Raw genomic sequence first — 24,149 nt, 5'->3', positions numbered from 1 at the left:
TTCCTGTCTTCTCCACAGCGAATATAGTCATATGTTTCTTGCATGACTTTGGCAAAATTATGCGGCACATCTCTTCGTAAACGACGCATAAGAGTTGGATGCCTCTGCGGATTTATCGCATGCACAAATCCAAAAATCTTCTGATCTTCATTGAGGTTTGGGATTTTCTGGCATTCATAAATGTATCATGTCAACAAACTTTCCAAAGTTTCTTTGAAGCCTTACTTGATATCATGGCATTCAATATGCGTCTTCTTTTGCGGCAACAAATTTTGAAATTGCAAAAGGAATTTTTCCCTTAAGTCTACGAATCTAACAATGCTTCTTGCGCTTAAATTGTGAAACCATTCACGCGCTAAGCCCTGCAACACCATTGGGAATACGAAGCATGCAATCGGTTCATCCCAATTATATGTGCTTACAACTCCTTCGAATCTTTGCAGAAAGTCGAGCGGGTCTGTTAACCCCGAATATACACCTAGAGTTTCGGGCACAATAGGTGGTGTAGTAATCGGGTAATCAAATATGTGCTCTACAAACTTGTCTATTGCGAACGTTATTTCAATTGCTTTCTTAGGCGGCGCTTCCTTATTTTCTGCGCAATACTTTTCAATCATTTACTGAATGGCATCTGGTTGTTCAAACTTGTGTTGCATATCTTTTGGTACCAACTTTTTGAACATATCCGCCAAAAATGTCTGCGCATTCTGCATTTTAGTGGCCTGAGATGTTTCTCCTTCTTCATAATAACGCGGAAAAGGCATGGGAGGCCTTTTGCGTTTTAATTTGGAAATTTCAACCACCTCTTGATCACTTTCAGATTTTTCAGAAGTATCAGAATTATCCGAATTCTGCAATAGAGTTTTAGCGCTTTTTACCTGCTTTAAAATCAATACTGGCGAACCAAAAGCATTTTGATCTTGAATTTCATTTCGCGCACTTGTATCATGATTTATTATTAATCTTTGCGCATTTGGTGAAATATCATTGAGTGGCCATTCATAGTTGTTTGGGATGCGGAGGTCAAAACCTCTTTCCCTCAACAACTGTTTTGCCTCTAAGGGCATAAGCACTTTTTTCGCAGTCTTTTTGGGCATTTCCTTTGCTGCGCTTTCAGTGCTATTACGCGCATTGCTTTCATTGGCTAAACTTTTGTCCGCATTTGTGTGTGCACTTGTAGAGTCCAATTTTAACCTCATTTCTTCTGCTCTTTGTTTTTCACGCGCTTGCTGAAAATTTTGTTTTCATTTTTTCAATCATAACATTTGATTGCGTTTCTTCAGTTACTTTGGCGTTTGCAGATGCCTTTGTAAGCAACTCTTTAGTTTGCTGGCTAACTTCAGGATTTGCCTGAAAGTCAAAATTTGAGGCATTCTTCGGGTCGGATGCACCTATAGTGCTTGTATTCTTCTTTTTGTTGCACGTAGTCATTTTTATTCAAGAACACTTTCAAGTTTTCACTTCTTTTGAATCAAGAACACTTTCCTGCAATGTAACAAAGAAAATAACACGATTAGAATTAAGAAATGAGTTTAATAGCTCGATTAAAATGAACGCAAATTTCTCATTTCAATTCTATTCGAGTCCCACGGATGGCGCCAAATGATCAATCCTAGATTATCCAATAAAGGCTAATCAAGGATCGAGTACAATGAGGGGGTACAATGGATGTCGATTAGGATTTTGGGACCTTATTGTCATATTTCGTTAAGTGCTAAAGGATCAACAACCATGTCCCGGTCTTCGTAAATTACCTTAACCAACAAAGATCAAGTCTCAGGCAAACTCACGAGAGAGATCAATGTGGCTAGAGCAATTCTTCCAGAATTAACAACCTTAAATGAGAGGCCAAGCTCCCTATTTATAGGTTTGAGACCTATGCGTAAGTAAGATGTGCGCACACTTAGGCATCCCGCACAAGTACTGCGAGAAGCCTATGCACTCTTTAATATTCCGTATAGTTTCACCGCGTATGTTCACATTTACCGAGGTTTATTGTCTTGCATCAATTGTCTTTAAGTAGCTTTTCGCACTTCAAATATACATATACATGCGTATGTATATGATCACCTTACATACCGAGGGTCAACGATTCGAGTCCTGTCATTTTATTAAATTTTCTATAATGAAACCTTGACGTTTTTAACTTTTAATTCAATTCTCTTACTCTCATTCTATTATTTTTAAATTCTTTTTCCAATCTAACTTCTCTAATAATTTGTACATGACTTCATTTATTTTTTCATTACCCCCTTTTTTAATATTTTTAAAAAAAATCTTTTCCTTTCCTCCTCTTTTCCTTTACAATATTCTCTTTTACTTCAACACTTTACTATTCCAATAACAAAAATATTCAAATTATGTTTATTTTGACTATTTTAGTTATTTATTTGAAACATACTTTCTCTTTGATTTTTTATGGTTATTAACGTTTAAGCATTTAAATTAAAAGATATGTTTTGTACAACGAAAAGCTGGCTAAATATGTTATATAAAAAAATAAGGGTTACGCGTGGCTCACCTAAAAAACTTGTATTTATTATTCGAAAAAGTAGAAATGTGAATTGAATAAATTAAACTCTAATTCAACTACAAGTTACAAGTGATACAAACTTTTATATCCAAATTGGTTTTACTATCTAATTGAACAGCCAAGATGCAAAATAAAAAAAAAACTCGATGAGACGATGATGCGCGTCAAACATATCAATATGTGTGAAGTGAAGTTAGGCAAGATGACGTGTTATACGCGATAGTAAAAATTTCTCTCATTGAGTCCCTCCCTCGAGGACATCGCTAGCTCTAGTCGCATTATCACGTTTGGCTGCTACCGTGATTAGGCTGTAGGTAAATTTTATATGAAACTTAAACAACATATTACTCAAACAATATAATCAGATCATAAACATATATAGAATAAGATTTGAAAATTAAAATGATCTAACCAAATTAAAGGTTGAACAGAGCTTGTGTTTGACACAATTCTCTTAAATAGATTCTTCGCTGTTCTCAGGGTACACCGGTCTGAAACAACGTACTGTCGGACTTGAACTATTGCCCGAAAAATAACCGGAACGGGGAGACCATGTTACGCCTGAGACGGAAAACTAATGGTGCTTGTGCTTTTTAGTTTTTGGTGTGTTTTTCAACAAAGACTAAAGACTTTATTTGTAATGGAGAGTAAAGCCTTAAGTTTGTTCTCACTTTCAGTGTGGGACAACTCCACTTCTTTACTTATTCTTTCAAGTCGATTAGCAAACAAGCAACTTAAAGACGCGATATCTCATTCACCATTAATCTGTTTTGGACACACTTTATTTCGTTATAAAGCTCTCGTCAATGACTACAAAACCCACTAAATGGTTATCAATATATGTCACTTGACCATATAATTATTTGTCCCCAAAGTTGGTGAAAACACACACTTGTTTTTAACCAGTTTTTCGAACAATCTGTGACGACCCGAAAAATTTCGACTAATTTTAAATCAAACTCTCGATACGATTTAATATTTTTGACACGATAAGCAAAGTCTGATAGGTTGAGTCTCAAAAAATTTTTTGAACTGTTTCATATATTCATTTGACCTTCGACTATTCCCGACGATTCACGAACCACTATATGTAAATAAATACATATATATTTAAATATATATATTAATTTGAAATAGAAACTTATATGATTTAATTCATTTGTGTAAATAAAATAATATATGATATTACTATAAATTTATATATATATGAAAAGTATATTGAATATATATATATATATATATATATATATATATATATATATATATATATATATATATATATATATGATTTAGAATTTATTTAATAAACACTCGTAGCACTCATTGTCATCTTGATAGTTATTAATCAAGTTAAAATCGAACTTATGTGATCTTAAAATAAACGGTGATCCGAAAATGAGTTATATAAATTTTAGGCTTATTAAAAATATATTTAGAAGCTAATTAATAAATTTCAACACTTTTCATATTTTACCTGGAACCGAGCACGAACAGTGATTTAAATATTATTTAATAAATTTTACAACAATTAATGACCAATTTTATGCCATAATGACTAAAATAAATAAAGATAATTAAAAAAAAATTTGGGATTTTTCTGAGTAAATTTATCCGCCACTGATAAACAATGGAGTACGAAATTCAGTCCGTAAATGAAATAGTAGACGACGGCTAACAATTCACACGTTTAGTTTTAAAATTATATTTTAGTTATTATTATATTATTATTATTTACTGTAATTGTAATTGTATGTATTCGGGCGCCATTATATGAGCAATCAATATTTACTTTCTGTTTTGTATCCAATCAAACCATCTCTCTCTATATTCCTCTATCTCTCTTGCAACCACTCACTTTCATAATCAGTCTACTACTAATCAGATTTGGGTTGATTACTTGTATTACTCATTGATCAGACAACAAACAAGATCACCATGGACTCCATTATTATTCGAAGTTGTGGTTATTATTGTGTGATTTCATTGCAGCTGCAGTCCACCACCTGTTTTGCAGTATAACCATCACAAACCATCATTTACAACCACTGTAAACAGTCACTGCTACTATTGCCATTTCAGTACTGTACCAGCTCGATCCAAACACTAGAACACCTCGACTTTACAGCTGTTTCAGCTGTTTGTTTTGGTTCCTGTTCTGGTCACGACACAAACCCATTTAATCACCACCACAGCCACCTGCTGTAAATCATCACCCATGACCATCATAGAACAACCATTGACCACCTTGAATCCCCATGCCACCCTCAAACAAAGAAGCTTCCATGTTTCTGTTTATGTCCGAGACCTAGTTGCTGTTATTGAACCAAGATCAAGATCACCATTCAACCTATCTTTATCACCACCTTGAAAACTCGACAGCAACATATCACCACCATTGAACAACCATCGAACCCACATGGATTATTACTGCTACTATATCACTTAGGGTTATTACTGCAAAAATATTGTTTTGTTCCAAGCATCACCAACACAAACCATAAACTAACCTCTCAACTGTCACCATTTAAAGACCACATTTATTATCATTCTTTGTTCATTCTATTTATAGCTACGGCTATATAGTTTCTTTCGGACAACAACCAAACCATCTTTGTTTACTACACTTATATACTTCTCGCTACACCAACCTTACTTTTAAACTTCCTGGATGCAACCGAGACCCTGATCCCATCGAATTAGCCACTGTAACTCGCTACAATTACTGCCAAATTCCTGTTTCGCTTCACTTCTGTTTGCTGCAACTGCAGCCTAATGTTTCAGTTTCATCTCAAATCACACCCAAAGAGAATACATGCTCGATACAACTATATACTACTGCTGCTACAGCTCACTTGTTTCTGTTTTTGATACATTCGAAAACTACCGGGTATTGTTCCTGTTTAAGTGATAATGTTAATGACTAAACGGCTCCAGCTGCTATCTCATTATTGATTCCTTTTCGTTTACAAAAAAAAAAGAACGATTAAATGATGATTATGAATGAGGTATGTCGATGCCTTTTTGCTCGTGGTTAAAACCGAAGGCCCCACCCATTGTGACAACCTGAAATTTCCAATCAGATTTAAACTTAATCTTTATATGTTTTCGACATGATAAGCAAAGTATGTAATGTTGAAATCTCAAAATTATTGAACTGTTTCATATATTCATTTGACCTTCGACTATTCCCGATTATTCACGAACCACTATCTGTAAATAAATACATATCTATTTAAATATATATATAAATTTGAAATAGAAACTTATATGATTTAATTCATTTGTGTAAATAAAATAATATATGATATTACTATAAATCTATGTGTGTATATATATATATATATATATATATATATATATATATATATATATATATATATATATGTATGAAAAGTATATTGAATATATATACATATATATGATTTAGAATTTATTTAATAAATGCTCGTTGCACTCTTTGTCATCTTGATTGAAAGGACCCGTTCATATACATTATAAACGATTCACAATAGTTGATTACATCGCGAGGTATTTGACCTCTATATGATACATTTTACAAACACTGCATTTGTTTTTAAAAGACAAACTTTCTTTACATCGAAAATTGACAGACATGCATACCATTTCATAATATCCACTGTCCAACTATAAATTGACTTAATAATAATCTTTAATGAACTCCATGACTCGAATGCAACGTTCTTGAAATATGCTATGAAAGACTCCAAGTAATATCTTGAAAATGAGCAAACGCAAAGCGGAAGATTTCTTTCAATCCTGAGAATAAACATGCTTTAAAGTGTCAATCAAAAGGTTGGTAAGTTCATTAGTTTATCATAATCATTCATTTTCATCATTTTAATAGACCACAAGAATTTCATTTCCAGTTCTCATAAATATACGTCCCATGCATAGAGACAAAAATCATTCATATGGTGAACACATGGTAACCGACATTAACAAGATGCATATAAGAATATCCCCTATCATTCCAGGAAATCCTTCGGACATGATAAAACAACATCGAAGTACTAAAGCATCTGCAACTATGGATGGGGTTCGTTAGGCCCAATAGATCAATCTTTAGGATTCGCATCAATTAGTAGATCGGTTTACTAATTCTTAGGTTACCAAGCAAAAAGGGGCATATTCGGCTTCGATCATTCACCCATATAATGTAGTTTCAATTACTTGTGTCTATTTCGTAAAACATTTATAAAAATTGCGCATGTATTCTCAGCCCAAAAATATAAAGGGTAAAAAGGCAAATGAAACTCACCTATTGTATTTCGTAGTAAAAATACATAAAATGTCATTGAACAAGTGCAAGGTTGGCCTCGGATTCACGAACCTAAATTAAGTATATATATTTATATGTTGGTCAATATTTGTCTTAACAATTTAGGTCAAGTCATAGTGTACCACAATCCTAATGCTCGAGACTAATATGCAAAAGTCAACAAAAGTCAATTTGACTCAATATTATTTCCAAAATTTATACATGATTATTATATAGTTTAAATATCGTCGTTTTATATTTTTAAATATTTTTAAAAGATTTATTAGAGTAAATAATATAATTCATTTATTAATAAATAAAACTTTATATAAAAAATATACTTTTATATATCTTAATTAATAAAATTTATAAAGTTCATTTAATATCATAAAAATATTATGATAGGTTTTATTAAGGTAAATATATTATTTGTATTACATATTTATTTGAATAAAATACATTGATAATAATAATAATAAGTAAAAGTTGTATTATATTGTCATAATAATTATTATTATTCTAATAATAAAAATATCAATATTTATATTTACTAAAAATGATATTATGATAAAATGATAATTCTAATTATGATAACATTAATATTTACGATACTTTTTAATATTACTTTAAAATGATAATAATAATGATCTTTTATAATAACAATGACATTTTTATTAAAATGATAATTTTAGTTAAAATGATTTAATATTATTAATACTTTTAATAATAATAGTAATGATAAAATAATAAGTACAATAATTTTATCGAAATTCATATCTTACAATATTTTAATTTCATTATGATACTCATACTCATTATTTCCTAATTGATTCATTTGATAGCTTTTAATTGTCTTTTATATCGCGTTCATTTTAATAATAATAATAGTAATCATAATAATTAAGTGTTACTAATATTAGTTTTAATTATAATAATACTAATAATAATAAATATTATGATAATATTAATAATAATAACTATTTTAATTTTAATGATAATAATAATAATAATATTAAATATAACTGTAACGATAATAACGGTAGTAATAATAATAAAATAAAAATCTTTAATGATAATACTTTCTATGGATAATGATAATAATAATAATCATAATAATAATGATATTAGTAATAATAATAAAAATAATTATATAAAAATTATAACGACGATAATAACGATGATAATAATAATCATTTTTAATAATAATACAAAGATTCAATTGGCTATAACTTCTAATCTGTTCATTGAAACCATTCGATATCTAAATGAAAAGTTCTTAATTTTTTGCTATCTTTCCAACGACATGCATATCTTATACCTTATATCAACCGCATAGATAACTAATTCAAGATTCAACATAACCTATCTAAGGGAAATATCCAAAAGTACAAGCATGCATAATCCTATATTCTCGAGCACTAGTTAGGGATACACTATTAGTATGTAAAAATTAAATTATGAGTACTCACGTATCAATATTGAGATTCAATATTGCAGGAAAGGTACGTAGACGCAACGGAGATGATAAACACTAGATTGACCTCACGAGCATACCCATGAACCATACCCATCATCTTCATAGTTATAACCCATAATTTCCTTAGCCCTATCCCACTCGAAAAACTTGTTTTAAAAACACAATTTAGATCACTCGAGCAGCACTCCGTCATAGTATTTTATGTATAATACAATAATATTAATTCTAACACTAATACTACTAATACTAACATAAAGATTAATAATAATAATAATAATAATAATAATAATAATAATAATAATAATAATAATAATAATAATAATAATAATAATAATAATAATAATAATAATAATAATAATAATAATAATTATAATATGTATATTAGAGAGATTTGAGAGACAGAGGGATAGAATGGAAATGAATTCGAGACGGATCGTGCGAGCTTTATATTTGTGCCATCTATATTCACCCAATGCGATCGCATGGGGTTGAACTTGTTTAGTCATGCGGTCGCATGACGACCTTTGCCAGCCCACATTTGGTTAACTTTTTCTGCCGACACTTATTTAAATTATATAAGATATATATTAATATATATTTAATCTAGGTAATTATTTATACAATATATTATATTTACGAGCATGGTAAAAATATAATTTTTGTTCCACTGACACGTACGTTGTCACTCGACTCATGTCCCGCTTTCGGTTTTTCGAACGCATATTAGTACGTTTAGATAACTAACACTTTTCGTTACGCGACGTGTACCTTTTACAAAAATTAGACTTTAATGTCGGTGAATCATATTATAATAAATGTAACTTATATATTTGAGTGTTGTGGTCATTTGCTTCTATAAATTAGGGGCTCATAGTTTATTAAAATACGTTTAAAAATATCGAAACGTTTTAAATTACACATTAACGCGTTTGTAAAATATATATATATATTCTTACTTCAAAATATAATTTTGTATATCTTATATATAATTGAAATATCTATCTAATTATATTTCAAAGTTCAAAACATTTAAGTAATAGAAAATATCATGTCGTATCATGTTTTACATTTTTGAAACAATATATATATATATATATATATATATATATATATATATATATATATATATATATATATATATATATATATATATATATATATATATATATATATATATATATATATATATATATATATATATATATATATATATATATAATACAAGCTTTAATTAGTTCCTTAAAACTTATGAACAATTTATCTTATAAAACGTTCCCTAATAAAGTTCTTTAAATTTTTTTTTTACGTTTGAAATAATATTAAATAAATATGAAAACTTTATTTTCCAAAACTAATTATTTTTAAGATATATTTTACTAAAAAGTTATATTAGTAGAGGTTGTTATATCGTAAAACATTTTAGAGAAATAAAATTAAATATACTTTTCATAGGTTTCAAGTTCTTAACGTTTGTTGGTGCAACGTGGTATAAAGTCTAAAGGTTAGATAAACGTACGAAATCACCTTAATGTAAAATGTCGATACCCATTGTCTAAGTTATTTACATTCCACATTCCAACTTTAAAATGATAATCATAATAGTTATCTTATTAATATCACGAGGAAAATGCTGTTAGGTATGAATTGAGAATCAAATAAGAATCTTCACTTACTCTTGTCTAGTTCTCATTAGTTGACACTTTGTTCTTATTTGTAAAATCACTTTCCATTTTCCGAATATGGTTAAAAAGGAAAGGTTTCCTAAATCAAAGTGGACCTCCTAATAGGGACTCGTAGAAATAATTCAATGTATCTAATAATTCAATCACTTGATATTATCTTTTAATTCCGTCGATAATTATTTTAAATATATTTTAAAACAAATACGTTCATGTAAAGTATTATACGTCTAATACTTTGTTAACGTTTTCAAGTTATAATATATACACATACACATATATAATCATATCCGTTCATATAATGGTTCGTGAATCATCGAAACTTGGTCGAGGTTAATTGAATGCATGAACACAGTTTAAAATTCTTAACAAACTTTGCTTATCGTGTCGGAATAATGTAAAGATTAAAGTTTAAATTTGGTCGAAAATTTCCGGTTGTCACAGTACCTAACCGTTAAAGAAATTTCGTCCCGAAATTTGATTGGGATGGTCATGGCTGACGATAAGTATGTTTTCATGACGCTTATAAGCTGAAGTTTAGGGTTTTATCATTATCGAGTAATATGAATAAAACCGTTTGATTTTGTGAAGAGTACGAGTGAAGCTATTACCAAAAGAGTGAAATGAGTAGGTATAGATTCGTCATATCTTTTGACGTAGATAGGGTGGATTTCCAAGTTCAATAGATTTGGAGAAAATCTTCGTAATAGGATTTGATTAAGGAAATTTAGGATTCGCTTTAAATGCGATCATCCATTTTAATTGCTCTATCGGATATTTTACTATAAATCCATTCCCCTCGTTTCCTTACAATTCGCACCTTCTCTTCTTTCTCCCTCAGCTCATACTTTAAAGTATTTGTCAATATGCTCCATCCAGTTCTGATTCTTGATATACTCCTTACCTTCATATCTGTCATTCTTCTTTTTCATCTGCCGCCAGAAGAATCTATTTACTTTTACTATACCCTTGGGTTTATAGTCTTTTTAGTTCTCCCGTGTCTTTATATTGCTATTTGAATTGATATATATGGTTTGTAATTTCTACATTGTTGTTGGGTTTTATATCTTCCCTTATACTTCGATGTCCCTGCTTCTGTCTTCTATAATCATTGTCATCCCCAGTTAATGCTTTCTTTTATTTGCTGCGATTTATACCCCAATTTCTGTTTCGAAGCTTTGTCCTTTCGTTTCTTCTTCTTGCGAGTAAGTTCCACTTATAATGGTCCATAATTTGCAGATATGAATTTCGGAATGAACATTGTTAATGTTCTAAGAAGGAAATTGTAATGGCACGATCTTGACTTGTCAAATTACTAGAATACCTCGGAAAAGGCCGAATCATCAAGAAATATTTTCTTGATATTTTAGAGGTTAAATAAAATACAAAAGTCATGTAACATGACACATGATGACGTTATGATCTGTGAATCATCACGTTCCAATTAGAAACTCAGCATGAATTACTGTAATATAATCACGTTGATCAAGTGTCATTATATTATACTAATTCATGCTTCAGCTCCCAACACTACTTCAAAAATATTCCGATTTTAAACTCGAATGTTTCAGAATTTAGAAACCAAAATAGTTTCTTTTATGATGTAATACATATAGCGCGAAGAGGTAAATGATTTCAGATAAGAATAATTATGAAAATATCTTCAGAAATATGGGGGATATTTATAATGAAAGAAATGATGATATTTTAGGATTTCTAATATCAGAGGATGATAAAGAATATTATCCACAGGGGTTTATGATCAGGAGCAAGATATTTGTTAATGACTTCAGCAAATACTGAATCATTTGGATTCTTTGAATGTAGGTTTCGTCCTTGTGATTTGTCTACAGCCTCTTTCATGCTTTGTTCAATCCATTTTTCAATTCCAAAACTTCTCTTTTTCTGCGCTTTGCCAGTACACTATTCATTATCATCAAACATTTTACTGTTAATGTCGTTTTATAGTTTTTGCTGCTTCATCAGCATTTTTCCATTTTCAGAGAACCAATTCGTAGTTCGGAGTATTTTTCAGAAACTTCACATTCAAATTAAATCCAGAAGATAGACGTTATATATACACATATAACTGTTGTCGTAGACATGCTGCGAGATTTCAAAATACTGATTGCTAATTCCCGATGATTCGTATGACAATTCTCGTTACAAGATGCGAATGAGTAAATGATGGGGTTTCGGTAATTATAATGATTCTTCGGAAGGTCAAAGATCAGTGAAGTTGTGATTAAGTTTATTGCTAATGTGGTGAAATATGAAAGGTTCTCCGGTAATAAAAGGATAATCATATATATCAAGATTATGATAAGGCTACTCCGAATGAAAAATCGAAGTTGTCTTGCTAGAGCTGTGATAGAATTTGCTACTTTGAAAAGGAATTGCAAAGTTATTTTTGCTAATAAATGCCAAAGGATCTGACACAGATCTGTGTTGAATTATGACTTTGGTTTCGAGAGATTTTTAAGTACATAACTGTGGGTAATATGTGGTTGAATCATCATCTCGATTGCTCATTATTTGAAGTGTCTTCAAAAATTTTCGAAGGGTTTGAACACAGATTGTAATCGTTAATATACATTTGATGTTCTAACACAGTTTTGAAGTCAAAGTATAGCTTTGAAAGATGTAAGAATCTAAAAGTGATGGTACCTGTTATATTTCGTATTGAATTCTGAGGTTTCAAAATCAGAATATGTAATTGGGTTTGAATGAGTATTGTTGTTTTGATTGTTATGAAAGAATGTATATTATTGTGAAAGTAGGAAGTATAGTTGATAATTTTCTTAATCTGATTCGAAGAATGTAACATATTAATTGTGAATATATATATATATATATATATATATATATATATATATATATATATATCTCGCGTATTACCTACCCGTTAAAAAAAATTTCACAATTAATATTTTGTACATAAGAATTTTATTACAGCCTTTATGAAAATATATATGTATATATTGTAGTGACCCGAACTATTCAATGTTTATATATATTAAATGAAATTATTATTTACATGATTAAGTGTTTCCAACATGTTAAGAAATCAAACTTGTTAAGACTTGATTAATTGAAATAGGTTTCATATAGACAATTGACCACCCAAGTTGACCGGTGATTCACGAACGTTAAAACTTGTAAAAACTATATGATGACATATATATGATTATATATATAGTTAACATGATATTATGATAAGTAAGTATCTCATTAGGTATTTTAACAATGAGTTATATACATAAAATTGAGTTTATTGAATTAAGAAACTCGAAACGATATATATAACGATTATCGTTATAACAACGTCTTACTAAATACATATGAATCATATTAAGATATTGATACACTATGTTTAATCATGATAAATGATAAGTAAACATGTCATTAAGTGTATTAACAATGAATTACATATGTAAAAATAAGACTACTAACTTAATGATTTCGAATCGAGACATATATGTAACGATTATCGTTGTAACGTCATTTAACTGTATATATATCATAATAAGATATATTATATATCATAATATCATGATAATGTAATAATTTAACATCTCTTTAAATATAATAAACAATGGGTTAACAACATTTAACAAGATCGTTAACCTAAAGGTTTCAAAACAACATTTACATGTAACGACTAATGATGACTTAACGACTCAGTTAAAATGTATTTACATGTAGTGTTTTAATATGTATTCATACACTTTTTAAAGACTTCAAGACACTTATCAAAGTACTTCTACTTAACAAAAATGCTTACAATTACATCCTCATTCATTTTCACAAACAATTCTACTCGTATGCACCCGTATTCGTACTCGTACAATACACAGCTTTTTGATGTATGTACTATTAGTATATATACTCCAATGATCAGCTATTAGCAGCCCATGTGAGTAACCTAACACATGTGGGAACCATCATTTGGCAACTAGCATGAAATATCTCATAAAATTACAAAAATATTAGTAATCATTCATGACTTATTTACATGTAAACAAAATTACACATCCTTTATATCTAATCCATATACCAACGACCAAAAACACCTACAAACACTTTCATTCTTAAATTTTCTTCATCTAATTAATCTCTCTCAAGTTCTATCTTCAAGTTCTAAGTGTTCTTCATAAATTCTATAAGTTCTAGTTTAATAAAATCAAGAATACTTCTAAGTTTGCTAGCTTACTTCCAATCTTGTAAAGTGGTCATCCAACCTCAAGAAATCTTTCTTATTTATAGTAAGATATCTTTCTAACATAAGGTAATACTCATATTCAAACTTTCATTCAATGTTATCTTACTTGAACTTGTTTTCGTGTCATGATTCTGCTTCAAGAACTTTCAAGCCATCCAAGGATCCTTTGAAGCTAGATCTATTTTTCTCATTTCCAGTAGGTTTATCCACAAAACCTAAGGTAGTAATGATATTCATAACATTATTCGATTCATATATATATAAAACTACCTTATTCGAAGGTTTAAACTTGAAATTACTAGAACATAGTTTAGTTAATTCTAAACTTGTTCGCAAACAAAAGTTAATCCTTCTAACTTGACTTTTAAAATCAACTAAACACATGTTGTATATCTATATGATATGCTAACTTAATGATTTAAAACCTGAAAACACGAAAAACACCGTAAAACCGGACATACGCCGTCGTAGTAACACCGCGGGCTGTTTTGGGTTTGATAATTAAAAACTATGATAAACTTTGATGTAAAAGTTGTTCTTCTGGGAAAATGATTTTTCTTATGAACATGAAACTATATCCAAAAATCATGGTTAAACTCAAAGTGGAAGTATTTTTTTCAAAATGGTCATCAAGACGTCGTTCTTTCGACTGAAATGACTACCTCTTACAAAAATGACTTTTAACTTATATTTCTGACTATAAACCTATACTTTTTATGTTTAGATTCATAAAATATAGTTCAATATGAAATCATAGCAATTTGATTCACTCAAAACGGATTTAAAACGAAGAAGTTATGGGTAAAACAAGATTAAATATTTTTTTTATTGTTGTAGCTACGGGAAATATTGTAATAATTCTATACAAATCATATCCTAGCTAAGTTATATTGTATTATACATGTATTCTAATATATTATGTAATCTTGGGATACCATAGACACGTATACAAATGTTTTGACATATCATATCGACCCATGTATATATATTATTTGGAACAACCATAGACACTCTATATGCAGTAATGTTTGAGTTAGCTATACAGGGTTGAGGTTGATTCTAAAAATATATATACTTTGAGTTGTGATCTAGCCTAAGACGTGTATACACTGGGTCGTGGATTGGGTCAAGATAATATATATCAATTTATTTCTGTACATCTAACTATGGACAACTAGTTGTAGGTTACTAACGAGGACAGCTGACTTAATAAACTTAAAACATTAAAACGTATTAAAAATGTTGTAAATATATTTTGAACATACTTTGATATATATGTACATATTTATTATAGGTTCGTGAATCTACCAGTGGCCAAGTCTTACTTCCCGACGAAGTAAAAATCTGTGAAAGTGAGTTATAGTCCCACTTTTAAAATCTAATATTTTGGGATGAGAATACATGCAGTTTTATAAATGATTTACAAAATAAACACAAGTACATGAAACTACTTTCTATGGTTGAACGATCGAAGCCGAATATGCCCCTTTTTACTTGGTAACCTAAGAATTAGTAAACCAGTCTACTAATTGACGCGAATCCTAAAGATAGATCTATTGGGCTCAAAAAACCCCATCCGTTGTAGCGGATGCTTTAGTACTTCGATGTTGTTTTATCATGTCCAATGGATGTCCCGGAATAATAGGGGATATTCTTATATGCATCTTGTTAATGTCGGTTACCAGGTGTTCACCATATGAATGATTTTTATCTCTATGTATGGGATGTGTATTGAAATATGAAATCTTGTGGTCTATTATTACGATTTAATAAATATATAGGTTAAACCTATAACTCACCAACATTTTTGTTGACGTTTACAACATGTTTATTCTCAGGTGATTATTAAGAGATTCTGCTGTTGCATGCTAATATATGGACAAGATTTGGAGTCAGCATGCTTGTATAATATTGTTTAAAACTGCATTTGGAATTTACTTTGTTGTAACATATTAATATTGTAAACCAATATGTATTGGTAGTGTGTAAGTGTGATATTTTTTAGATTATCATTTCTGATAATCTAGGTGGTGTCCTTTAAACCTTGTCAATAAAATAAAGGTTATGGTTTGTTTTAAAAAAGAATGCAGTCTTTGAAAAATGTCTCATATAGAGGTCAAAACCTCGCAACGAAATCAATTAATATGGAACGTTTATAATCAATATGAACGGGATATTTCAGTTGGTATCCGAGCGTTGGTCTTAGAGAACCAGAAATTTGCATTAGTGTGTCTTATCGAGTTTGTTAGGATACACTAGTGAGTCTGGACTTCGACCGTGTTTTCTTTAAAAACGATTGCTTAACAATTTTGTTGGAAACTATATATTATTAACATGTAAATATTATGTGATATATTAACCTCTTAATATGTTTGATATTGTGTGATAGATGTCTACCACTAGTACAAATCCCATCGACTCACCTAATAATAATGAAGTCGATTATACCCTGGGAAGATTCACAAATTCCCGAAGAGGAACCGGAAGAGGAGGAACCGGAAGAGGAGGAACCAGAAGAAGAGGAACTGGAAGAGGAGGAACTGGAAGAGGAGGAACCGGAAGAAAAAGAGGTTTCGGAGGAAGAAATATTGATACCTACTGTAAATCGATTAAATAAAAGAAAATCCTCAATCAACGGACCAAAGTCAACAATGGTCAATGGTGTTTCCGCCGAGGAAGCAAAATATTGGGAAGATTACCAATTTTTTGATGAATCGGATCCCGATGAGGATTTCGATGATGTTATAGAAATTACCTCGACCCAATTTAATAAAGAAAAAGAAAATAATAAGGGAAAAGGTATAAAAATAGAGAAACCTGATTCTAACCCCGATGAACTTTATATGTATCGACAACATCCGTATTTCCTAAATTGTAACAATAACCCGAAAACCTCTAAACCACCAGGTTTTTCTAAACCATTATGGAAAACGACTACTCGTATTAGAGGAACACCATATATCCCTAGAAAATTAGGAAAACGAATCAAGTCCGAAGAAGAAGAAACCAGTGATTCAGATTAGAGGGTTGTAATCATGTTGTGTATTATATGTATTGTAGTGTGCTTGTCCTTTTATTTTCTATGTAAAAAATTGCTTGTATTGTTTGTTAATTGTCTTTTGCGCATCTAATCCTTGTCTATTTTACAGTATAAAAACAAAATGAACGTTAAGGGTAGATAACCAAATATTTTAGAAGACCTGCCAGAGGATATGATTGAGGAAATATTGTCTAGAGTCGGTCAGAATTCATCAGCACATTTAGTTATGGCGAAATTAACTTGTCAAACATTTGAAATACTTTCCAGAAATGCCTTAGTTTATAAAAGGCTTTCCTTTGATAGGTGGGGTATATCACATTGGGGAGACCGTAAGTTACGCCGTGTTTTCTTTAAAGCGTTAAATGCGGGGAACCCAAATGCAATTTTACGCTACGGGTTAAGAACCTATTTTGACTCAACATATCCCAACATAGGATTTCGTGAGTTAGAAAGAGCTTCTAACATGCAACATAAAGAAGCATGTTATACTTACGGGTTAGTGATGTTCGCTTCTTACCAAAGTGAGAAAAAGAACATCGGATTACAACTTTTAAATAAAACCTTCCCACAAGTGACGGATTCAGTAGTTGGGGTGAGAAACAAGGTTTTTAGATTATTACGGGGCTGTTGGACATTACGAAACCCTCGTCCTTTTGACGACATTACAACATGCTGCCTAGCCAATGGTCATAACGGTTACTTTTCACAAGATCAAGGATGGGAAGTCGTCTTAGTAAAACCTTAATGCATCACTTGTTTCTGGACTTATGAATTACGTGTCTTTATTTCTTTTGCTGAACAACTTGCGCATTAACTAGAATTGCCTTCATAGCTGCTGAGTAGCAAAGTTATTATGTGCTATATTTCATCCTATATGTATAATAGCGGTATTGTAATTTTGTAAAATATTGTATAAAGTTTGAACGCGAAATATTATTGTAATAAGTTTTTCATATAGAATTGTAGTAGTTGAATTGTATAATAGCTGCTAAGTATGAACTTAACGGGTAGGTACTACCCGAATTAAAACTATAAAATGCTAATATGAAGAAAAAGCTTTTATAAATAAGTTCATATTATGCTATGAAATACTATTGACTACTCTTAAATTCTATATGATTAACTCAATTCTTTTGGCTATTTTTGAAGGAAATGGCACCGGCGACTCGTCAGAATTTGAACATGAGTGAGAAAGACTTCCGTGTTTTCCTTGCAGCAAACATAGCCGCAGTACAGGCTGCGATGCAAAATAACAATAACTCTGGATCTAGCAGTGGAACTAATTTCACAAGAAATCGTGTAGGATGCTCCTACAAAGAATTCACTGCCTGCAAACCTTTGTAATTTGATGGAACCGAAGGACCAATTGGATTGAAACGGTGGACCGAGAAGGTCGAATCGGTGTTTTCCATAAGTAAGTGTACTGAAGAGGACAAAGTTAAGTACGCTACGCATACCTTCACAGGTACGGCGTTAACATGGTGGAATACCTATCTTGAGCAGGTAGGACAAGATGCTGCTTACGCACTACCATGGTCAGCATTTAAGCAATTGATGAACGAGTAGTATCGTCCCAGAAATGAGGTCAATAAGCTCAAGGTAGAGCTTAGAGGATTATGAACACAAGGTTTCGATATCACCACATACGAACGACGATTCATAGAATTGTGCCTATTGTGTCCCAGAACGTTCGAAGACGAAGAAGAGAAGATCGACGCATTTGTAAAAGGGTTACCGGAAAGAATTCAAGAAGATGTGAGTTCACACGAGCCCGCCTCCATACAAAAGGCAAGTCAAATGTCTCACAAATTAGTGAACCAGATCAAAGGAAGGATTAAAGAGCAGGTGACCGAAGAGGCTAACATGAAACAAGTCAAGGGAAAGTGGAAAGAAACCAATGACAAGAGTCACCAATACAACAACAACAATCACAACCACAATCGCAATAACTATCACAATAACTGCAACATCAATCGCAACAACAACTTCAACAAACGTCCCAACAACATCTACAATAACCGTCCCAACAACAATAACAACAACAACAACAACAGCAACAATAACAATCTAACAACAATCTCAATAACAACAATGGCAACAAAAACCAAAAACAGCCATGCCAAAGATGTGAAGAGCATCACCTGGGGTTCTGCGTGACATTTTGCAACAGGTGTAAAAGAAATGGTCATAGCGCGAAGAAGTACGAAATCTACGGACCAATGCATAACAGAACTAAAAGAACAAATAATGTCGGAACCAATAACACCGCCATAGTTTGTTATGGATGTGGAAAACCGGGCCACTTTAGTAGAAATTTCCCGAATCAGGGGAATACTAATGGGTAGGGCCACGGAAGAGTTTTCAATATTAATACGGCAGAAGCGCAGGAAGACCCGGAGCTTGTTACGGGTACGTTTCTCATTGACAATAAATCTGCTTATGTTTTATTTGATTCGGGTGCGGATAGAAGCTATATGAGTAGAGATTTTTGTGCTAAACTAAGTTGTTCACCGACGCCCTTGAATAATAAATTTTTACTCGAATTAGTAAACGGTAAATTAATTACAGCAGATAATATATGTCAGAATCGAGAAATTAAACGGGTTAGCGAAACATTTAAGATTGACTTGATACCAGTAGAGTTAGGGAGTTTTGATGTGATAATCGGTATGGACTGGCTGAAAGAAGTAAAAGCAGAGATCGTTTGTTATAAAAATGCAATTCGCATTATACGAGAAAAAGGAAAACCCTTAATGGTGTACGGAGAAAAGAGCAACGCGAAGTTAAATCTTATTAGTAACCTAAAGGCACAAAAACTAATAAGAAAAGGTTGCTATACTGTGTTAGCACACGTCGAGAAAGTCAATTCCGAAGAAAAGAACATTAATGATATTCCCGTCGCAAAAGAATTTCCCGATGTATTTCTGAAAGAATTACCGGGACTACCTCCACACCGATCTGTTGAATTTCAAATAGACCTTGTACCGGGAGCTGCACCAATAGATCTTGCTCCATACAGACTCGCACCCAGCGAAATGAAGGAACTTCAGAGCCAATTACAAGAACTTTTAGAGCGTGGTTTCATTCGACCAAGCACATCACCATGGGGAGCTCCTGTTTTGTTTATCAAGAAGAAGGATGGTACATTTAGTTATATATCGACTACCGAGAGTTGAACAAACTTACCATCAAGAACCGCTACCCACTACTGAGAATCGACTACTTATTTGATCAACTACAAGGCTCATCGATTTATTCTAAGATTGATTTATGTTCTGGGTATCATCAAATGCGGGTGAAGGAGGATGATATTCCAAAGACTGCTTTTAGGACGCGTTATGGTCATTACAAGTTTATGGTTATGGCGTTTGGGTTGACTAACACACCAGATGTGTTCATGGATCTCATGAACCGAGTGTGTGGACCATACCTTGACAAGTTTGTCATTGTTTTCACCGATGATATACTTATTTACTCAAAGAATGACCAAGAGCATGAAGAACATTTGAGAAAAGTGCTAGAGTTGTTAAGGAAGGAAAAACTGTACGCTAAGTTTTCAAAGTGTGCATTTTGGTTGGAAGAAGTTCAATTCCTCGGTCACATAGTGAACAAAGAAGGTATTCAGGTAGATCCAGCAAAGATTGAAACCGTTGAAAAATGGGAAATCCCGAAAACTCCGAAGCATATATGCCAATTTTTAGGACTAGCTGGTTACTACAGAAGGTTCATCCAAGATTTTTCCAGAATAGCAAAACCCTTGACTGCATTAACGCATAAAGGGAGGAAATTTGAATGGAAGGATGAACAAGAGAAAGTGTTTCAATTGTTAAAGAAAAAGTTAACTACGACACTTATATTATCATTACCTGAAGGGAATGATGATTTTGTGATATATTGTGATGCTTCAATGCAAGGTCTCGGTTGTGTAATAATGCAACGAACGAAGGTAATTGCTTATGCGTCTAGACAATTGAAGATTCACGAGCAGAATTATACGATGCATGATTTGGAATTAGGCGCGGTTGTTTTTGCATTAAAGACTTGGAGGAACTACTTATATGGGGTCAAAAGTATTATATATACCGACCACAAAAGTCTTCAACACATATTTAATCAGAAACAACTGAACATGAGACAGCGCAGGTGGATTGAATTGTTGAATGATTACGACTTTGAGATTCGTTACCACCCAGGGAAGGCAAATGTGGTAGCCGACGCCTTGAGCAGAAAGGACAGAGAACCCATTCGAGTAAAAGCTATGAATATAATGATTCACAATAACCTTACTACTCAAATAAAGGAGGCGCAACAAGGAGTTTTAAAAGAGACAAATTTAAAGGATGAAATACCGAAAGGATCGGAGAAGCATCTTAATATTCGGGAAGATGGAACCTGGTATAGGGCTGAAAGAATTTGGGTACTAAAATTTGGAGATATGAGAGAAATGGTACTTAGAGAAGCTCATAAAACCAGATACTCAATACACCCTGGAACGGGAAAGATGTACAAGGATCTCAAGAAACATTTTTGGTGGCCGGGTATGAAAGCCGATGTTGCTAAATACGTAGGAGAATGTTTGACGTGTTCTAAGGTCAAAGCGGAGCATCAGAAACCATCAGGTCTACTTCAACAACCCGAAATCCCGGAATGGAAATGGGAAAACATTACCATGGATTTTATCACTAAATTGCCAAGGACTGCAAGTGGTTTTGATACTATTTTGGTAATAGTTGATCGTCTCACCAAATCAGCACACTTCCTGTCAATAAGAGAAGATGACAAGATGGAGAAGTTAACACGATTGTATTTGAAGGAAGTCGTCTCCAGACATAGAATACCAATCTCTATTATCTTTGATAGGGATGGCAGATTTATTTCAAGATTCTGGCAGACATTACAGCAAGTATTAGGAACTCGTCTAGTATAACAACCCTCATATTTCCATACCTGAATTGACTAATTTGACTATAGGGTTGTTATCCATACGTAATATATAATTAAATTTAACATTGATCAAATATTTATTTTTAGTCGACACTTTTTGTTAACTAAAGTTTACACTAATTATATAAAATAACTTTAGTTAATATTAATATTAATGCGTATTATATTTAAAACTATATGAAACGTAATTATTAATTAAATGATAACTTATTTTAATCATTATATATATATTTTTAGCTTATAAAAAAAGAGATTTTTTTATAAATTAAATAATGAGCCCATAAATTTTGACTAAATATTTTCAAAAATAAAAACTTATTATAAACATTTTTAACATGTTTTTATTTTTTGTCAAAATTGGCACCTTTATTTTATTTATATTTTTTCTTTTCACCAACCATTTTTTTCCTATAAATACCCACTTCCATTTCATAAAAACTTGTATCAAATCTTTGGAAAAACTCTCTCACAAACTTGGGAAAGTACTTGAGGTATTTTCTATATTTTTTATCAAATTGCTTTTATTTTTTGTATATTCTTTAAAAATTCGAATTTAATATATATAAATTATTTTTACATGTTATAATTAGTATTATAAGTATTATGATGTATAAAAATAATTTTGATAATTTATGAAATATTATTTATAATTAAATACGAATTATGTAGTATTTAAACATAAAAACAATATAAAATTTGTAATAAAATATTAAACAGTAATAAAAATAATTATAATTTTTTTTGAGATTATTATACTTTTATAAACAAGAAAAAATTTTAAAAATTAAATAAATGGGATGGTTATTATTTAAAAAGAATTTACTTTTGCATTATTCTAAACCGAGAGAAATAATAAAGAAAATACAAAATAAATACAAACGTGTATTAAATATTTTTATAAAATTTTTATATGATTAGTAGCATCACTAGACACTTTAAAAAAATATAAAAATTAATATTAAATTATTTTTACTATTTATTTAATTATAGGCCAATTACAATGGTTAAATAATTAGAAAACATTAAATAAATAATATTTTGATATAAAATTTGATTTAATAATTTTTATAACATTTTTACATAATTTAGAACCTAAAAAAATATAAATATATTTATTTAGGTTGATTTAATATTTATTACCTAATTAAATTTGATTAATATAAACCGAGTATATATATAAAGAAAAGTGGAAATAAATACAAAAACTTGATAAAATTATTTTTATAAAATATCCTACTGAATTGTATAATTAACTAAGTTTATAAAAATTATAAATATAATATTTAATGAATTAATATTCGAATTAACATATATTAGTATGATTTTCAATTAACATAAGTATATTACATATTCTAAATTAATATTATTATTATAACTTACGGTTAATAACTAAGTATACTATATAATAAAGTATAATGCTTATAATGTAAGTTTATAGCAATACATTATTAATAAACACTTATTTTATAACTATACTAAATTAATAATAATAACTTATAGTATATAATATAAGATAATCAAATTGTTAATACATTAATAAATATAATATAACATATATAATAACATATAAACCTAAAGTGAAGGTTAATCAAAGATAATGTACAATTCATGTGAACTTCATCGCTACTCACGGTCGTAAGTGAATGATGTCTAGGTTGCCATTTATGGGTAAGCTTGTGGATCTCGAATGCCATGACTTAGATTCTGGTCAAAAGTCCTGGGCCCCTGGTTACATCTGGTCATTCCTGACTTATTTGATAGCAACGAAGTTTGAGTAAAGTTATACAACGTCTTGCTAAAGATTAACCCGAACTTTCTAAAATTGGAAAATTACTATAAGTGAAAACTTTCCATAAATAGTAACCTTCTGAAAATGGAAATTCTTTAGTGAACCATTACTATCAATATAGTACTATATACTACTGTCTGTTAGGCAATGTCTGATCATACGTTCTATCTCTAGGTTGAGATCTCG

This window comes from Rutidosis leptorrhynchoides, chromosome 11, assembly GCF_046630445.1.
Source record: "Rutidosis leptorrhynchoides isolate AG116_Rl617_1_P2 chromosome 11, CSIRO_AGI_Rlap_v1, whole genome shotgun sequence".
Classification (NCBI taxonomy): domain Eukaryota; kingdom Viridiplantae; phylum Streptophyta; class Magnoliopsida; order Asterales; family Asteraceae; genus Rutidosis; species Rutidosis leptorrhynchoides.
The sequence above is the reverse complement of the archived record's forward strand: the minus strand, read 5'-3'. Positions refer to the sequence as shown.